Raw genomic sequence first — 15,283 nt, forward strand, 5'->3', positions numbered from 1 at the left:
CACAACGCTGAGCGTAGCCGCTTTTTTACATTCTAAAAGCTCAAAGGGATATTACTTAGCGTGGGTTAAACGCCTGTCAATATTTAGCAGCCTATCAGTCATAGTTAAAAAGTTAAATACTAAATACCAGTTAGCTAGCCGGCTAGTTGTCACATATTAGCTGTGTTCTGATGTACTACATCTCTGCCAATACTGCGCCGAAAAAATGGCTTGTCTAACCCAAAATGCCTTTTTTCAAAAATCGTTTAAAGTTTTAGGTGAAACAACCTGCATACCAAACACTAAATTGCACTTCTGGGATCTGTCCTCAAGATCATTCAATTTTTCCTTTAGTGAGTCATTTTCACTTCACAGAAATTTGGTACCGGATGTCAATTAAGATACGTCATCCCGACAAGTATCAAACCTTGACAACTATGATTCAACTGAACCATGTCGAACGTAAATGTTCGCAACTTCACTCTCCACCTCGTGCTGAGTAGACCTGATGCTCTTCATGGAACTAAGGATTTCGTATCGGCCTTGCTCTGTTTTGGATGAGTTGTCTTGCAGGTCGAGCCGAACAATAAAAATTGAAGCATTGTCAACTTCACGAGATTTCTCTCTCACCTGGGACCTGTTTTCGTTACCATCGCAGGAAATGAAAAGTAACTCCGACGACAGCCGAAGTTGGTTTTTATTTTTGTTTTAATTTCAGCTTTCAGCATCAAACAATACGCAAAGCCGTCTTCAGGTATAAAGGCCGAAGGCTTTGTTAATGCTTGACAAGGCTTCCGACTCTGGGTGGTTCCAGCGTCACGCTTACATATCATATAGGTCGGAAAACAATGATAAGAAAAAGAAAGTTGTACTTTCTCTAGTCGTTCAAGATATAAAACGCCACACATGACACATTCCTAGTGCTACATAACTGCGTCACCTAGAAACTATACAATAGTAGACAAGGAGCGACACTCTGCATTTAAAGGCCTTTAAGGTATATGAACATACCACTGAAATAACTGCAGCAGAATAGCACGCACGAGAAGAAAAGGTAATTCTCGCGTGTAAATTGCTAAAAAACGTCTCACATGAACAACAATATATTGCGCGCATAAAAAAAAACACATTTACAGGGATAGAATACAAGTTTTACAGGGCATTTGGAATACGTTTGCACAGAAAACAAAAGCAGGAAAATATTAAAGAAAGAAAACATTTGATTTTTCTGTGTACCTGAACTAAGAGGAAAATAATATCCACGGGACGCAGCGCTTACACTTTTTCGGCATTCATAATAAAATTCTCTACATTTCTCAAGAATGGCAAGTATTTCATATGATAAAAAACCGGTTGTCAAAAATGTGAAGAGCAATGCCCTAGGAAGAAGAACTTTGAAATCAAGGAGATCCCTTTGTCTGACGCAAAAGACGTTCCAGAAAGCTTAGGGAATACTTTATTGCTATAAATGATCCAATGGGTAAAAACGACGAAGTCTTACTGTGGTAGCCGAGAGAAAAATAAAATGAAGTGAGAAATGTTGTCCACTTCTCACGCGTACTAACCGTAAAGAAGACATCTAAATATCAACGAAAGTACGTCCTGACAATGATAATAGTTTCGCACACTCGTCACGTATTCTTGTAAAAGGACATTTATGTCCACACCCCGAAAAAAAAATGTAACAGATGAGGACGGCACTGCACAAAGAGAAGGACTGGCGCTTTGCCTGGACTAAAGACGGAAGCACTTCTCCAAGCAATGGAAAATCATCACGCACACTGCTAGCAGCGTTGGTCAGGAATCTGAAAAAGAACTGAGCATATCTGTTGTCTCACAACAGATATGCTCCCATAGAGTGAAGTTGCCACCTCGCACGTAAAATATTGCCTTACCATCTTTCTTAAAGCTCCATAGGGTTGAAATAAAGAGGGCACAAATCTTGACTTGATGGTTGCTTTTGTCCTTTAGACAGGCATGGTTATGATCACTGAAACTTGTTTTGTGAGATTACTCTGATATTCTTAAAACTCTCGTGTATACGTCCTGCTTGTGTAATCGTTCTCCCTTGTTAGGAGACGGCGTGATACTTATTTCTAAGCACTCAAAAACATGCTCTTTAATTTAACTGTGTACGTGTACCCTAAACGATTACGAAGTGTTAACAGTTCAGTGCAATATGATACTGTCTTTTGTGTTTTGCATGCGCCTCCACCAGGAAGTGTTCCGCATTTTCATCACTCCTTGTACGTGTAAATGATCTCTCAAATTTATGAAAGCTGTCTTCTGTCAGTCAGGGATATTAAGCGCAGACACCAGTGACCACTTTCCTATATTTCGAAAAGGCGGTCTGCGAGGCATGGTTCCGCACGACGAGTAAAACGTCAAAGGCATACGAACTCAAACGCCGGTGAATTCGCAGCCAAACAGAAAACGGCAGCAAGGACAATTCAAGAGGCAAGACTAGCGCCGCAGCGGCGTAAAAGGGGCAGCACTTCATGTGAAGGCAAGCAATGCGGAGCGAACAACGAAACTCCTCAAGCAAACACGCCACAAGAGCTGCGAAACAGGAAATCACGCGACGGCTACAACATCTCAGGATGTAGCGATTGCGTGGTCGTAGAGCATCCGCCTCGGAAGCGAGAGGACCTGATTTCAAATCCTGGTGCCGCGCGATTCTTCAGCGTATAAAAAAAAAAAACTCCTCGTGGGGTGGTCCGACTTGTCACAGAGCGGAGGGTGCTAAAGAGCTCTGGTTTTGGGCAGGCCACCATTGGAAACTGAACCTGGCAACGTTTAACGCAAGGAGCTTACGAAGTGAGGTTAATCTAGCAGTGCTAATTCAGGAACTAGCGGCTATTAAATGGGATTTCGTAGGGATTTATAAGATTAGGACAGATGAGGCGTATACATTATTACAGGGAGGGCATGTAGTGTGCTGTCTTGGATAACGGAACATTCTCGCAAATCAGGATAAAACTTTAAACATTCAGCAATTTTATACTATTAACGAAAGGGTGGAAGTAACCGTGATTAGGCTGAAAAAGAATTAAAAACTAAGTGTTGTAAAGGCCTCCGCACATACATCCAGCCATAATGATGAGATCGTAGAAAGTTTCTGTCGAAACGTGGAATCGGCAATGAGCAAAGTAAAAGTCAAGTAAACTGTACTGATGGGCAACTTCGGTGTCAAGGTAGGCATGAAGCAGGTTGCAGACCAAGTAGTAGGCGACTAAGGCATAGGCTCTAAGATTAGCAGAGGGAGGATATTAGTAGAATTCGCAGCTATAAATAGTTGACGTAACAATAATACTTTATTTCGCAAACGAGAGAACAGGAAGCGAACGTGGAAGGGCCCCACTAGTAAGAATAAAAATGAAATCGACTCCATATGCGCTCACCAGGGCATCGTGCAGGATGTAGAGGTCCTTGTAAAGGTGCCTTCTAGTGACCAGAGGATAGTAAGGTCTGGAATTAGCCGACACTTGAGGAGGAGTAAATTCAAAAATGGTTCTTTGCGTTTCTTCGGAGGGGCACAGGACCTCTCCAAACGTGAATTCGATGGTGTTGAAGGAGCAGACGATGATTGATGCCAGATGATGAAGACAAAGAGAAAACTTAATTACAGTATGTACAAGGGCAAACTGCGTTACAAGTTGAGTCATACAGACAGTCAAACTGTAACTTAAAAGAAAAGATCTCACTCAGAGAAACTCGACAAGACCTTACTCATCAACCCGAGGTTAGAGTTTAGGTCTGTACAATTACATACTACCGCACGGAGCCTCTGGCTCAACTAGACAAGGCTGCTCTCCAATGATTTTACATGCAATTTTAAAGGTTTTGCAAACAAATAAGTTAGGGCGGGAATATTTCGAGGCCCGCCCTATTCGATAACCAATGGAGGTAGTAGCCACTGTCCCTGAAGGTTGGACCCAACTTCGAGCCCGGGGCTTGGCTAAAAAGAAAAAGAAACACATACAGAAAGCATTTTGAAAACCCTATCCCCGAGGGGAGTTCTCGGCCTTAGTGCTTGATGCTTTCCCTTTCCCTGCGGCACCCGCGCGTCGCCTCTCAAAGGATGAAGCGTTTTTTTAGCTAATTGGCGGGACCACGGACCCACTGGCTCGCCGCAGGAATGTCAGACGGCGGAGAACGCGACGGTTCGGTGCCATCGAGAATGCCAAAAAAGAAGAAAAAAAGGGGGCCCATCGCGGAATGCGAGGTGGTCCGCATTCTGCCGCAGTGGGAATGCTGCCTAAGACCAAGCGGCACCACGTGCTCGTTGTGTGCGACTCGCATGCTTTCCTGGTGCGCTTAACTAAGCCAGGTGTCTTCGGCCGTCACAGCGGTCAAGCAGCCAGTGCTTCCTGCGCCTTTGCCACTGCTTGCGGGGGTAGGGGAAGGGGGGAGGCACGCGTGTAGGGGGGGGGGGGGGCGTAGACCAAAGGCCCGCAGTAACCGCAAGCTAAGGGAATAATAAAAAAAATATGCGCGTTGATGAAGCGCGTCCTTACACGTCCTCCCTAAGACGCTAAATGAGCTTGGAGTCCGCTCATTTACGCAAAACCAAATAAAGGCCGCAATAACCTAAGCCTGCAAGCTTAGCTTCTGATGCGAAGACAACTTCTTGCCACAGCGGCACACAAATCCGCTGGTGCAGAGGTTATAGCCACACACACTGATAAAAAAGAGGAATGCACAACACTGAAACATGACGGCATACAAACCCGGACATGGCGCAAAAATGTCACATCAGAGTGACTGACACGTAACACACACACACATAAAAAAAAACAATTTGGTAGCGGCGCACAAGTCCGTTAACAATCGCACCGCACAGCTACACACAGACACCCACGCGCACGAAGCACACCAAAGTCCACTGACGTGCAAGTGTCTCTACGCCAACTTTTGGCGGCGCTGAACAGTTCCGTGCACATCCCCCGTTGGGTGAGCGGGAACGTTAACGCCGGCCGAGGCTGGCCTGGCTATGCCTCGCGATCTGTCCCAAATACGGATCGCAAGGCTTCCGGTGCTGCGGTACGGCGTGCGCGGCCTACGCGGCAGCTCGCGCGTCGGGCTGCCTGGTAAAGTTGTTCGTCATAGTACCCGACAGGGGTTACGATCTGGCTTTGTCATGCAAAAAGGAGGCACGCCGACTTTGCGCACTCACCGCGTATTTCCCTCTGCAGCACAATTGGGTGCTCTGGTGCATGTGGTATCCCGCTGCCGCATTCTTGCCTGATCTGGTTCTGCTCTGATGGAGACGCAGTTCGTAAGACAAGTTCGCCCTCGAACCTTCCCCCTAGCGGCAGCGGGATGCTAAAGCTGCCCCTTGCGGGCCTGCTCAGGTAACTGATCAGGGAAACCGCCGCAAATAACTCACCTTTACTGGACTCTAGCCCTACTGGGCCGTGATCCTCCACCGGGTTGTTCGAGTAGGAGCCAAGTAAAACAGCATCGTCTGCGCCTTCTCTATTACTACTCGCGCGTATCTCAAAAAATAGCGCGTCGCACGTTCCCTCTGTCTTATCAGGTCGCTGTGCAGGGACATAACCGCCGACAGCGGAGTCTGCGTCGCTGCCGCCAACCTCCGACGGCTGGCATTCATTGCCAGGTTATGAGCGACACGCCGGGTGTAAGACGCTCTCTTCCCGAGTGCCCGTTTTCGCTCCTGGCTTCTGCTCTTCCGCGCTCACCACGGTTAGATCAGCGTCGACTGTCTTTGCCAAGGACGGCGGCAACTGGTGGGTCGGCATAGCTGGAAAAAGTTCCGAAACTTCTTCCGGTTCCTCGCGATTTGCCATTTGCGCCACTGTGCTGATTGCGCAGTTCAGCTCGTCCTCTAGTGACACTGGCTGCTCGAGCTGAGCCTGGGGAGCGACGCTGTCAGTCTCTGTCGATCGCAGCAAAGAGTTGGCCGTACTCCGCTCGTCCTGTCTTTGTGCATTTGTCGAATGCCGGGAGGGGTCGTTCTCTTCCGTACTAGTGGGTATGCCTGGGGCCTAAGTCTGCCCGGCGCTGCTCCTTACCCCCGTATTCACAAACTGGCCTTACCTTTACCTTACTTTAACGCGAAGGGCGCCTTTCAGAAAGGTTACTGAAAGTGAAAGGTAAGGGAAAGGCGGAGATGTGATTCAGAAATCCACCTTTCGGCAGCCTTACGGAAAGCGCCCTTACCCACAGAAGTAAGAGGTATGGTAACGAGGCTAAAGAAATATTAATGTTTGTCGCATCAGTGGATGTACTAATAACTTGTTTTGTATACTATAGAAAGCAGTTAAACTTATACTGGAGCTCTCATAATCATTCAGTAGACGAAATTAACTAGCCTGACTCAAATTTTTACGCATCTTTCCTCTTGGTCTAGCCACAGTGATAGGCAGCCGTCGCTACAAGAAGCTTTGTTGAGTCGACGTCGGTGTTTGTTTACTTTCGTGTGCCTCTATCGTGGTGTGTTGTGCTTGTGCGCGTTAGTTGTTTTGCGCTGAACGTCAAGAGTGTAATTTTCTGAGGATTTTTGACCAATATGGAGATGCTGGTAGAAGGGACAACTGCGATACGAGGAAATTTCATCCCATAGCCGCTTTGCTGCTGCTGCCTTGTGCGGCTCGGCCTTGGCTTTCGCAACATCCACTGCTGAAGGCGTCGCGGAGATCTGGCATATATGTATTTTTTTATGGGACAGGCTCGCAGTGAATGGGGTGACGACAGTAGTATTTTTATTATAGCGCTGGCCTGTTCCGAAGCGCCCTCAGCTGCGGCATCGATGAGAAACTACCTAGCTAGGCTTAGCGACGAGCAGGGCAGTCAGGAAGCAGCGTGGTCCGTCGCCCGGCGCGACCGCAGGCGTGTCGCTGCCAAAAGGTGGTCTCTTGCGCAGGCATGCGGTCATTGCTCGAATATTGCAGACAGACTTTCTGATAGCATGGCTGTTTTGTTTTTTTCTGGAGTTAGGGCGGGCATATTTCCAGGCCCGCCCTAAGCTTCGATAACCAATGGAGGTAGTAGCCACAGCCCCTGCAGGTTGGACCCAACTTCGAGTCCGGGGCTTGACTAAAAAAAAAGAAAGAAACACATACAGAAAACATTCTGAAAACCCTCTCCCCGAGAGAGGGGGGGGAGTTCTCGCCCTTATTGCTTGATGCTTTCCCCTTCCCCGCCGCGCGTCGCCTCTCGAAGGATGAAAAGTTGTTTTTCAGCTAACTGGCGGGACCACTGACCCACTGGCTCGCCGCAGGAATGTCAGACGGCGGAGAACCGCGGAGCTTCTGTGCCATCGAGAATGCCAAAAAAAAAAAAAGGGGGGGCCCATCGCGGAATGCAAGGTGGTCCGCATTCTGCCGCAGTGGGAATGCTGCCTAAGACCGATCAGCACCACGTGCTCGTTGTGCGCGCTTCGCATGCTTTCCTGGTGCGCTTAACAAAGCCAGGTGTCTTCGGCCGTCACAGCGGTCAAGCAGCCAGTGCCTCCTGCGCCTTTGCCACTGCTTGCGGGGGTAGGAGAAGGGGGGGGGGGGGGGTGAAGGCACGCGGGTAGGGGGGAGCGTAGACCAGAGGCCCGCAAGCTAAGGGGTTAAAAAAAAAATGTGCGCGTTGATGAAGCGCGGCCTTACAGGAGTGAAGGGAAGAAACTAGTGAAGCGGATGCCATTAACGAATTACTGTTAAGAAGGAAGGCAGAGGAAGAATTATGTAGAGGAAAGAAACAAAAGTCGCAATGCTGGAATCTCATATGTTTCTGAGAGCAGCTGGTCAGTTAATGCAGATCTGAAAACAGAATTGTCAGAAATTTCGGCGATAGATCAGGAGAGGTCATTGCAACTTAGTGCCGTACTTGGAATGAATGATTTTTAGAAGGGTTGGTTTGGTATAAAGGAAAACCAACTTTATAGCGATGGTCGAAACGATGTGAGACGTAACCAGGTGGTATCTCAATTTGTTCTTAAGAAAGAGGTTGACATGGTAAATCCTGTGAAATAGGAAAACACGGAATATTTGTCTATATTGCGGCAGCAAGTGCAATTACACGCTCGCTTTCTTAATAGTTACGCTGTAATTGCGGTGATTATTTGAAAGAATGAAACGAGCCCCTGGTTCTGACCAAGATTGTTTTCATGTATTCCCATTTTATTGTTTAGTTATTTTAGTTTCTTTCTTCCCCTTCTTATGGCACATCTACTCATTAAGATAGTGTCCTAAGGCAAAGTATATAGTAACTTCCCCTTTGTTCGCCAAGAATCGATGTCCTTTTGTGGCCTTCTGTTAACTGTCGTCTGTGCCTTGTACCTGCAACTATTGAACACTGTTTTATAAACTGCAAGTATGCGATTTCTGTGGGTATGTGCTGAAAAAGACGGAAAAGAAGGACTTTATTTGAAATTCCTACAGTGCAGGTTACATTGTGGCCACTCAACGTGATTAAGAACCCTATGACATGATTTTTTTTTTTCATCGGACCTGATCTCATCGGACCATAGGCTGTGGAAAACGTGCATGTTAGACCGGAACGCTAAGCTTCTTGTTTGAGCCAGATGTCATTTCAGCCGAATGATCCTCCAGCTTAGGGACATCTGTGATGAGACTTCCTACCGGACTTGTTTCCGCTGTGTATGCGGCGTCTATCATTGCCACCCTTTTAGTCGGGTTTTCTTGTGTAAATGTGGTGGAGTGCAGCAAATATATTAGATTTGCTGTTAAGTTTTCATATTTTATGAAGAAGGTACTCGCGTTGCACTTTTGTAGACGCTTAACAAAATTCTAAAAACACACAAACGACTCCGGAAACACGCACACGAATTCAATGAATATCATTACTGAAACGAGAAATTTTCGTGAGCCATGCTTCATGAGGGCGAAAAATGAATTGTATTCTTGTATTCAGAAATTATCTTTATAATTTTCATTGTAGTCAACATAACTTCAATGATTTTTGTGCACGCCCGGGGTGAAAGCCTTTTGCCATACCGAGAGAACGTATTTCACATCATGTATTTATGCCCGAGATAAATTACCTCGACCCTTACAAGGTCAGAACATTTGACATGATCTAGGTTTTCTAAGGAAACACTAGTTAACAACATTTGACAATAGTCCCAAAATTAATAGAGTGGAGCGGCCTTAACTATTTTACAGGGTTCTGGTAGCACGCCAAGTTGAGGCAATTGTTCGAATAGTTCTGGAATTTTGACTGTGGCGTACACTTCAGTGCGCTTCCACATTTTAGAGGAAATATTTAGACGTAATACCAGGGCCGCGAGATGAACTCAGTTTTAGCTTTTCAATAATGTTATTACGTGACGGCAAGCCGATATAGCCTGAACCACATGACGGGTAGTGATGGCATGAGTGAATTCTGCGGCCCTCCCGTCACGCGCTACTACCCGTCCTGTCTTCTAGTCGGTGGCTAGAAGACAGTGAAGGAGATCGCTCGGCGACCCATGGCCACCGAGCGATGGTCCTTATTTCAGACTAAAGGAAGTTGACCTCGATGAGAAACAGATTGTGAGGGATTGGTGCATGGAGGAAAGAAGGTGAATAGCTTGCCGCTACAGTGGATTAAACGATGATAAGATGAGCGTTCGTCCGCTAATCTTCCGGGTCATGGGTCGCCAAGAGCAGGCGGCTGAGGCCCTTTCACGCACCGAACGTTGTGGGCAGGGGGGTTGTGCTCTCACGTGTGCGCGGCTTCTAGAGTCGGTGGGGTCATAACGTCTGGTCGCTGTGTCGCCTCCAGGTTGTCGTGTGTACTGGTCGTGCCGAGGGACGCGGCGGAGGGGAACAATTAGATCTGTACTAGTCTGGCAAGGTGGGTAACATCCTGCATGCGCGTACCAGGAGCACGCAGCCGACGACCAAAGCGGACACCGGGCGCCGAAGCTTCAGGCCAGGATGACGCAGGAGCCCCCCACAAATTGTTACCAACGGCAGGCCGATAAAGTTTGAAGAAATTAGTGATGGTGATGGCATGATATAAAGGATGTGGACGTAGCGTAAACCCTGCGTCCCGCATATCGCGCACTTCGTCCTCTTTTTCTTCGCTAAATATATTACTGATTTCACAGCAAAATCTTATCGGGTTCAACGTAACCTGAAACTCAAAGGGATAGCCACAACGAAGGCTTGTTGAGGCGTAAGTGTAAGAAAATGCCTTAGCACAAGTTTCATTTAAAATATTGGTGAACTTAGCAGCAGGAAGTGGATTTGATTGGGAATCAACAAATGACGCGTGTCATTTCTCACGTTGTGTATGTTGCGCTAAAACCTTATGGAATTGCTTGCTAGCCTTCAAGGCAACGTAAAATTAAAAACTACTTTTGTTCCTTCTAGCGTTTGTTTGTAACATTCACAAATTTATTTCAGCTCCGACCAAGGCTCTCGTTCACCCGAGCGCATCACTTGACGAGGAAATCCGTCTCTTTATATAGTCCAGAAGTTTTCATTGTCGGTTGGGCCACTGTGCATTACAGTGAGTTATAATGTTTATTCGAGTTGATTAATGTGTACTTAAGTTAGTCTCCATTTAATGATGATCAGACGCAGTGAGAGAACTTTCAATTGAAGACTCAATTATATCTTAGAAATTATCCTTGCATCAATGTACACTATTCTATTTATTTTGATACAATATTGATAAGATGGTAGGTTAAGTGCGACGGCGATTAGAGAATGGTCGATCACCCCGGGCGGATAGTTAATGTTCGAAACGAAGTTCGGCTCATGTGTTGGTAATAATTCTAATTTATGCGATGTAGAATTTTCAATGTAGTTTTTTGTAGCTGCCACTGCCAATGAACAGTCACAGGAAACCGAAAAAAAATCAATTAATATAATCATCTGCGATCTGCTCTTAATGTGGTGTGCGGTCAATTATGTCAGGAAGGTTGATGTCGCCAAAAAGAACTTTAGGAAATTAGGAACTCATGTTATTGACCTTTAGAATGCCCTGAAGATATACGCAAAACGGAGAGGGAACCCACGGCATACGACAACAAGCGCAAAATACAAGGCTTCAAAGACAGTCATTTCAACGCAGACACATCCGAACGGAGTGACAACGTAAAACCTCCACAGCGAAAGGTTTTAGAAAAAACACTGAGACTCCACCACGATGGTAGAAACAATGGTCCCCGGAAAATAGCGACGCGCGTTTTTTGGTGTGAATATTACTTTCGACAGACTACATAGCCACGTTTTTGTTAGACTAATGATATCGGCGTAAGTAGTGTCGGTAGAGGTGTTGAATACGTCGCAATTTAGAATGACGGTCTAAATTTCTAAAGAGGACGGTTCACGTTACTAGGCACTGCCGACCGTCGGCGTGATTTACCTGTTACCTACAAAAAACTGGCATCTGGCATCGTGACACGAGCACTCGAAGCATGTGGTCTGCTTTGTTCATGGACACCACCTGTTTTGAACAGCACATGTATCATGTGCCGCGTAGCAAAGGCTTATTTTGCTAAGATTAAGCAATTTTTCCTGCACGCTTTGCATAGTGAGTTCGATTAGTTTGCTGTAGGCGTGGAGTGGCGGAAGGACAGTATCTTCAGTTACGAGTATGCTAGAGACAAAATTGCGCCTCTAGGATCTATTTACAATACTATTCATTCTAACTTCTCGTCTATCACTGTTACTTTGTAGCATTTCAGCAGTGAATTTCAATAAGGATATGTCATCCCTTCAAGTGTAAAAACTTGATCGCCTTAATTCATCCGAAACGTGTCGATTGCAAATGTTGACAACTTCGTTCATCCAGCGCTGATTAGATTTGATGCTCTTCTTGGAAATGTGGTTATGGATTAGGCTTGAATAGTTTTCGTTTACCGGTTTCGCAGATCGCGCACGATATTAAAAATTTAAGATCAGTTGACTTCACGCGATGTCCCAACCTCCTGGTCACGTTTTTCTTGCCGTTATCCCTGTTCAACGCAGAAATTCAATTGAATGTCAGCCGAAAGAGCCCCTAATGGCATCAAGCAAAATTTTTAAGCATCGATCATATTTACAATGGGCAAGCATTGGTCGTACTTACCATGAGTAAGCATGATTCATGGTAAGCACGGGTCAAAAACGAGCGAGTTTTGTTGTAGCTTACGTAGCTCGCGTGTGCGCCTGGAGTCATTTCCTTTGAGGATTTGTAAGTTTGAATACAAGTTTGGCTGCAATGTTGGTTGTGTAAAGTTTGCACATTCACTCCAGGTGTCAGTGGTATGCCGTCATGCAGAAAGAAGAGAGACGAACCCATGGGTAATTCTTACGCTAAATACAACCTGGGACTCGCTGAAAAAAGGGGGCGAGAAAGCGGAAACACCGACGGCCTCAGCACGAGTTCAGTGCGGGAGCAGTAATACACGCATTTGCCGATTTCGAGCGTGCGTATGTGTCGTTTAAAGGTAAGACTGCGCGCATAAGACGGGACAGAAACGTCTGTCCCCTCTTATTCGCGCAGTTCTTCGTTTAGTTGAAAATGAACCAACTAGCCCGCAAGAGCGTTCTGCACCACTTGTCGACCTGGTTGTGGCCAGCCTGCCAGGTGTACACGCCTGCCGGTCTTCGACTAGGTGAAGGCCTTCAAGGCAAATGCATTCAGAGTAAAGGCCTTTAGGTCAAATATCTTTGTGGTAAAAGCCTTTAGGTACAACGCCATTAGCCCGTGAACACTTTAAGTTCCCACCGTTACCAGCCCTAATGCACGATATCCCGTGCTTTGCCATGCGAAACTGTCCGCTTTTTTTTTTCTTAGAGTCCCGCAAGAGGTAGTTAACACTCTTAGGAAAAAAATTGCATTTGTTTTCTTTTTTCCCGTAGAATCATTGAGGTCATCGTTTCGATATTGCAGCGGGAAATAATATATTTACAGTTATTTACACAAGCGAAAGGAACAGCTGCGAGCTGCCTCTAGAACACAGCCAGAACTTTGCTGTCGTCTTCGTCTCCTTCCACTCGTTCAATCGCTCATTGTCGTCGTCGTCTTTGCCTACCAGCTTCGCTGTCGATGTCGCCGATTTTCTTATAGAAGACGTCATTCATCACCATGGCGACCCTCGTCAACTGCTCAGTGACCGCGGTCGTTATTTTCTGTCCGGAGTCAGTAATGACATTCTTTGTTCGTGTCCACGCAGCACCAGCTCTCGACAGCTTACTATCCACAAGCCAACGTGCTTACGGAAAGGATCAACCGCACGCTCACCGAAATGCTAGCATTGTAGGTCTCGCCAGACCCCCGAGATTGTGACGAAGCCTTGCCTTATGCCTGTGCTACACGGGCACGTTCGAATGACATCTGTGTCGAATGGCATTCGAGACTTGGAATGGCATTCGGACTCGACGGACTTCCGCGGCGCTACACGGCACTTTCCAAACGCATTTGAAATTTCCTCCGCTCGTTTTCAGTGTACGATGACGACGACGGCGGTGGTCACACTAGTGCGACAACGACACTGTACGGTCAACAGCAGCATATATGATTGTAGTGGGACGAGTTTTTGAGGCCAACGACACCGACGAATCCGAACGGCGGACGGTCAGCCTTCATGACCTCGGCAGGACGGCGGCTGAGCGAAAACACGCTGATGAGGCTACGGTGTGAATATATTCGCCCTTCTACCTTATGCATATTGTTAACAAGCGAAACTAACGGGTATATTTCACATGTGCACACTCGAACCCTCACCAGCTATAAGCGCTTGCCAAATTAATTTTAATCGATGGCGACTCCCGTCCCTTCCATGGCGACTAGGCCTAGTGAGTCCGCAGGGTTACGTCTATGAATTCTCCGGTTGTGAAAAGCGAATTCACAAGTTTCAGCGAATCCAAATAATCAACAAGTGTAGTTTAGAAATCAGTGCCCAGAAATCAACTTTTGCTCACATCGTAGGGCCCGCATACGATGAACGGAAAGCGCCGGTGTGACCCGGACCGCCGAGCACTGCTTTACGGCCAGCAGCAGTCGTCGCCGTTGCTATTTTGTGGATAAGAAGTTTTGCCGTTTCGATTACAGCGAATGGTTACCAATCATACTTCTGAATAAAGCAGTTTAACATAAACTACTGATCGTGTAGGAGGATGTCGGGACAATTAGCGACAAGCGCCGGTCGTAGGCGATGTCAGCAGCCCGGCTGTCAAGTGTTTCTCAGGCGAGCGATCGTATCGGCGCTTCCTCCCACCGATTGTCGCACTGCGGTAACAAGCAAGGGTGCAACCTATACAAAAGTGATTAGCTTATTTAATAGAATTAAAGTGCAGAATGCGTTTTATGTCATGAAAACGAGCGCTAGCTATTCGTAGGCAGCGATGTAAACAACACTATGAGTGCAGCCGTCGTCATCGGCGCACTGCTGGAGAAATTTCATGCTCATGCGGTAAATGTTCATTCGTGTACTATTACCTTCAAGCACTTACGTAGACAGAACACGAGCTATTTGCTAAACAAAGAGCAGGAAAAAGCAAGCAGCGGGTATCAAGATGAGCAGCCACAGAGCCGAACGCAGTCGCGCGGCTGTGGGCGGGGCGAAGCGATGGCGGCGGCAACGCCTATTGGCCGGTTCGGGCTGTGTTCGCGTTTCGAAGGCATTCTAAAATCCGGAATGTCTCCGCGGAGCTCCGTCGACTCGAATGGCGTCCGAACCGAATGCCGTCGAAAAATTTCGTCCAGCAGCGTAAGTTCAGCAGTCGAGCCGAGTGACATTCAGTTGGAAGGCATTCGAGGCGCCCGTGTAGCACGGGTATTATGTGACGTTTGCGTATAACTCTTCACGGCTTGACACAAATGGCTATTCCCCTTTCTACCTTTTGTTTGGTAGGCACCTCACTTTGCCTTTGGACACACTCATGCGCCTTCTTCAGTCTCCACCACTGCTTACGCGCGAGACGCCACCACACAGGCAACGCTGGCGCACCCAATAGGCCGTATTCGGCTCTATGCCTCTCAAGCTTCCCAGAAGTCTGCCTACGACCGCTGTCACCGGGCAGTCGAATATAACCAAGAAGCACTCGTCCTTCTTGGACGCCGTCTCACAGCATCGGTCTCTCCGAGAAGCTTCCTTCCCACTACCATGGCCCTTACCGTGTGGTGCGCAGGTGTCACCGACGTGAACTACGAAATTGCTCCCCTTCCATCGTCGCCATCGTCCTCTGGCCCCAACACCGACATCGTCCACGCCTGCCGCCTTAAACCCTATCACGACGCCCATACGTCGCCACTCTAACGCCGAGACGGAGTTTCAACAGCGGGGAGTCCTAAAGAGGGCAGACAATGACGACAATGAGCGATTAAACGAGTGGAAGGAAACGAAGACGAC

General features: G+C 47.1%; 1 long non-coding RNA gene across 1 annotated transcript; it reads right to left on the reverse strand.

Moving 5' to 3' along the window:
* Positions 1-669: 669 nt before the first annotated feature.
* LOC144122055 (uncharacterized) lies at positions 670-7,001 on the reverse strand. Its single transcript, XR_013312790.1, has 2 exons — positions 3,381-7,001; positions 670-1,805 (listed from the first exon to the last, which is right to left on the reverse strand). It is a non-coding gene; the product is annotated as an uncharacterized LOC144122055 (long non-coding RNA).
* Between the last annotated feature and the right edge of the window lie 8,282 nt (positions 7,002-15,283).

This window comes from Amblyomma americanum, chromosome 2, assembly GCF_052857255.1.
Source record: "Amblyomma americanum isolate KBUSLIRL-KWMA chromosome 2, ASM5285725v1, whole genome shotgun sequence".
Lineage (NCBI taxonomy): Eukaryota > Metazoa > Arthropoda > Arachnida > Ixodida > Ixodidae > Amblyomma > Amblyomma americanum.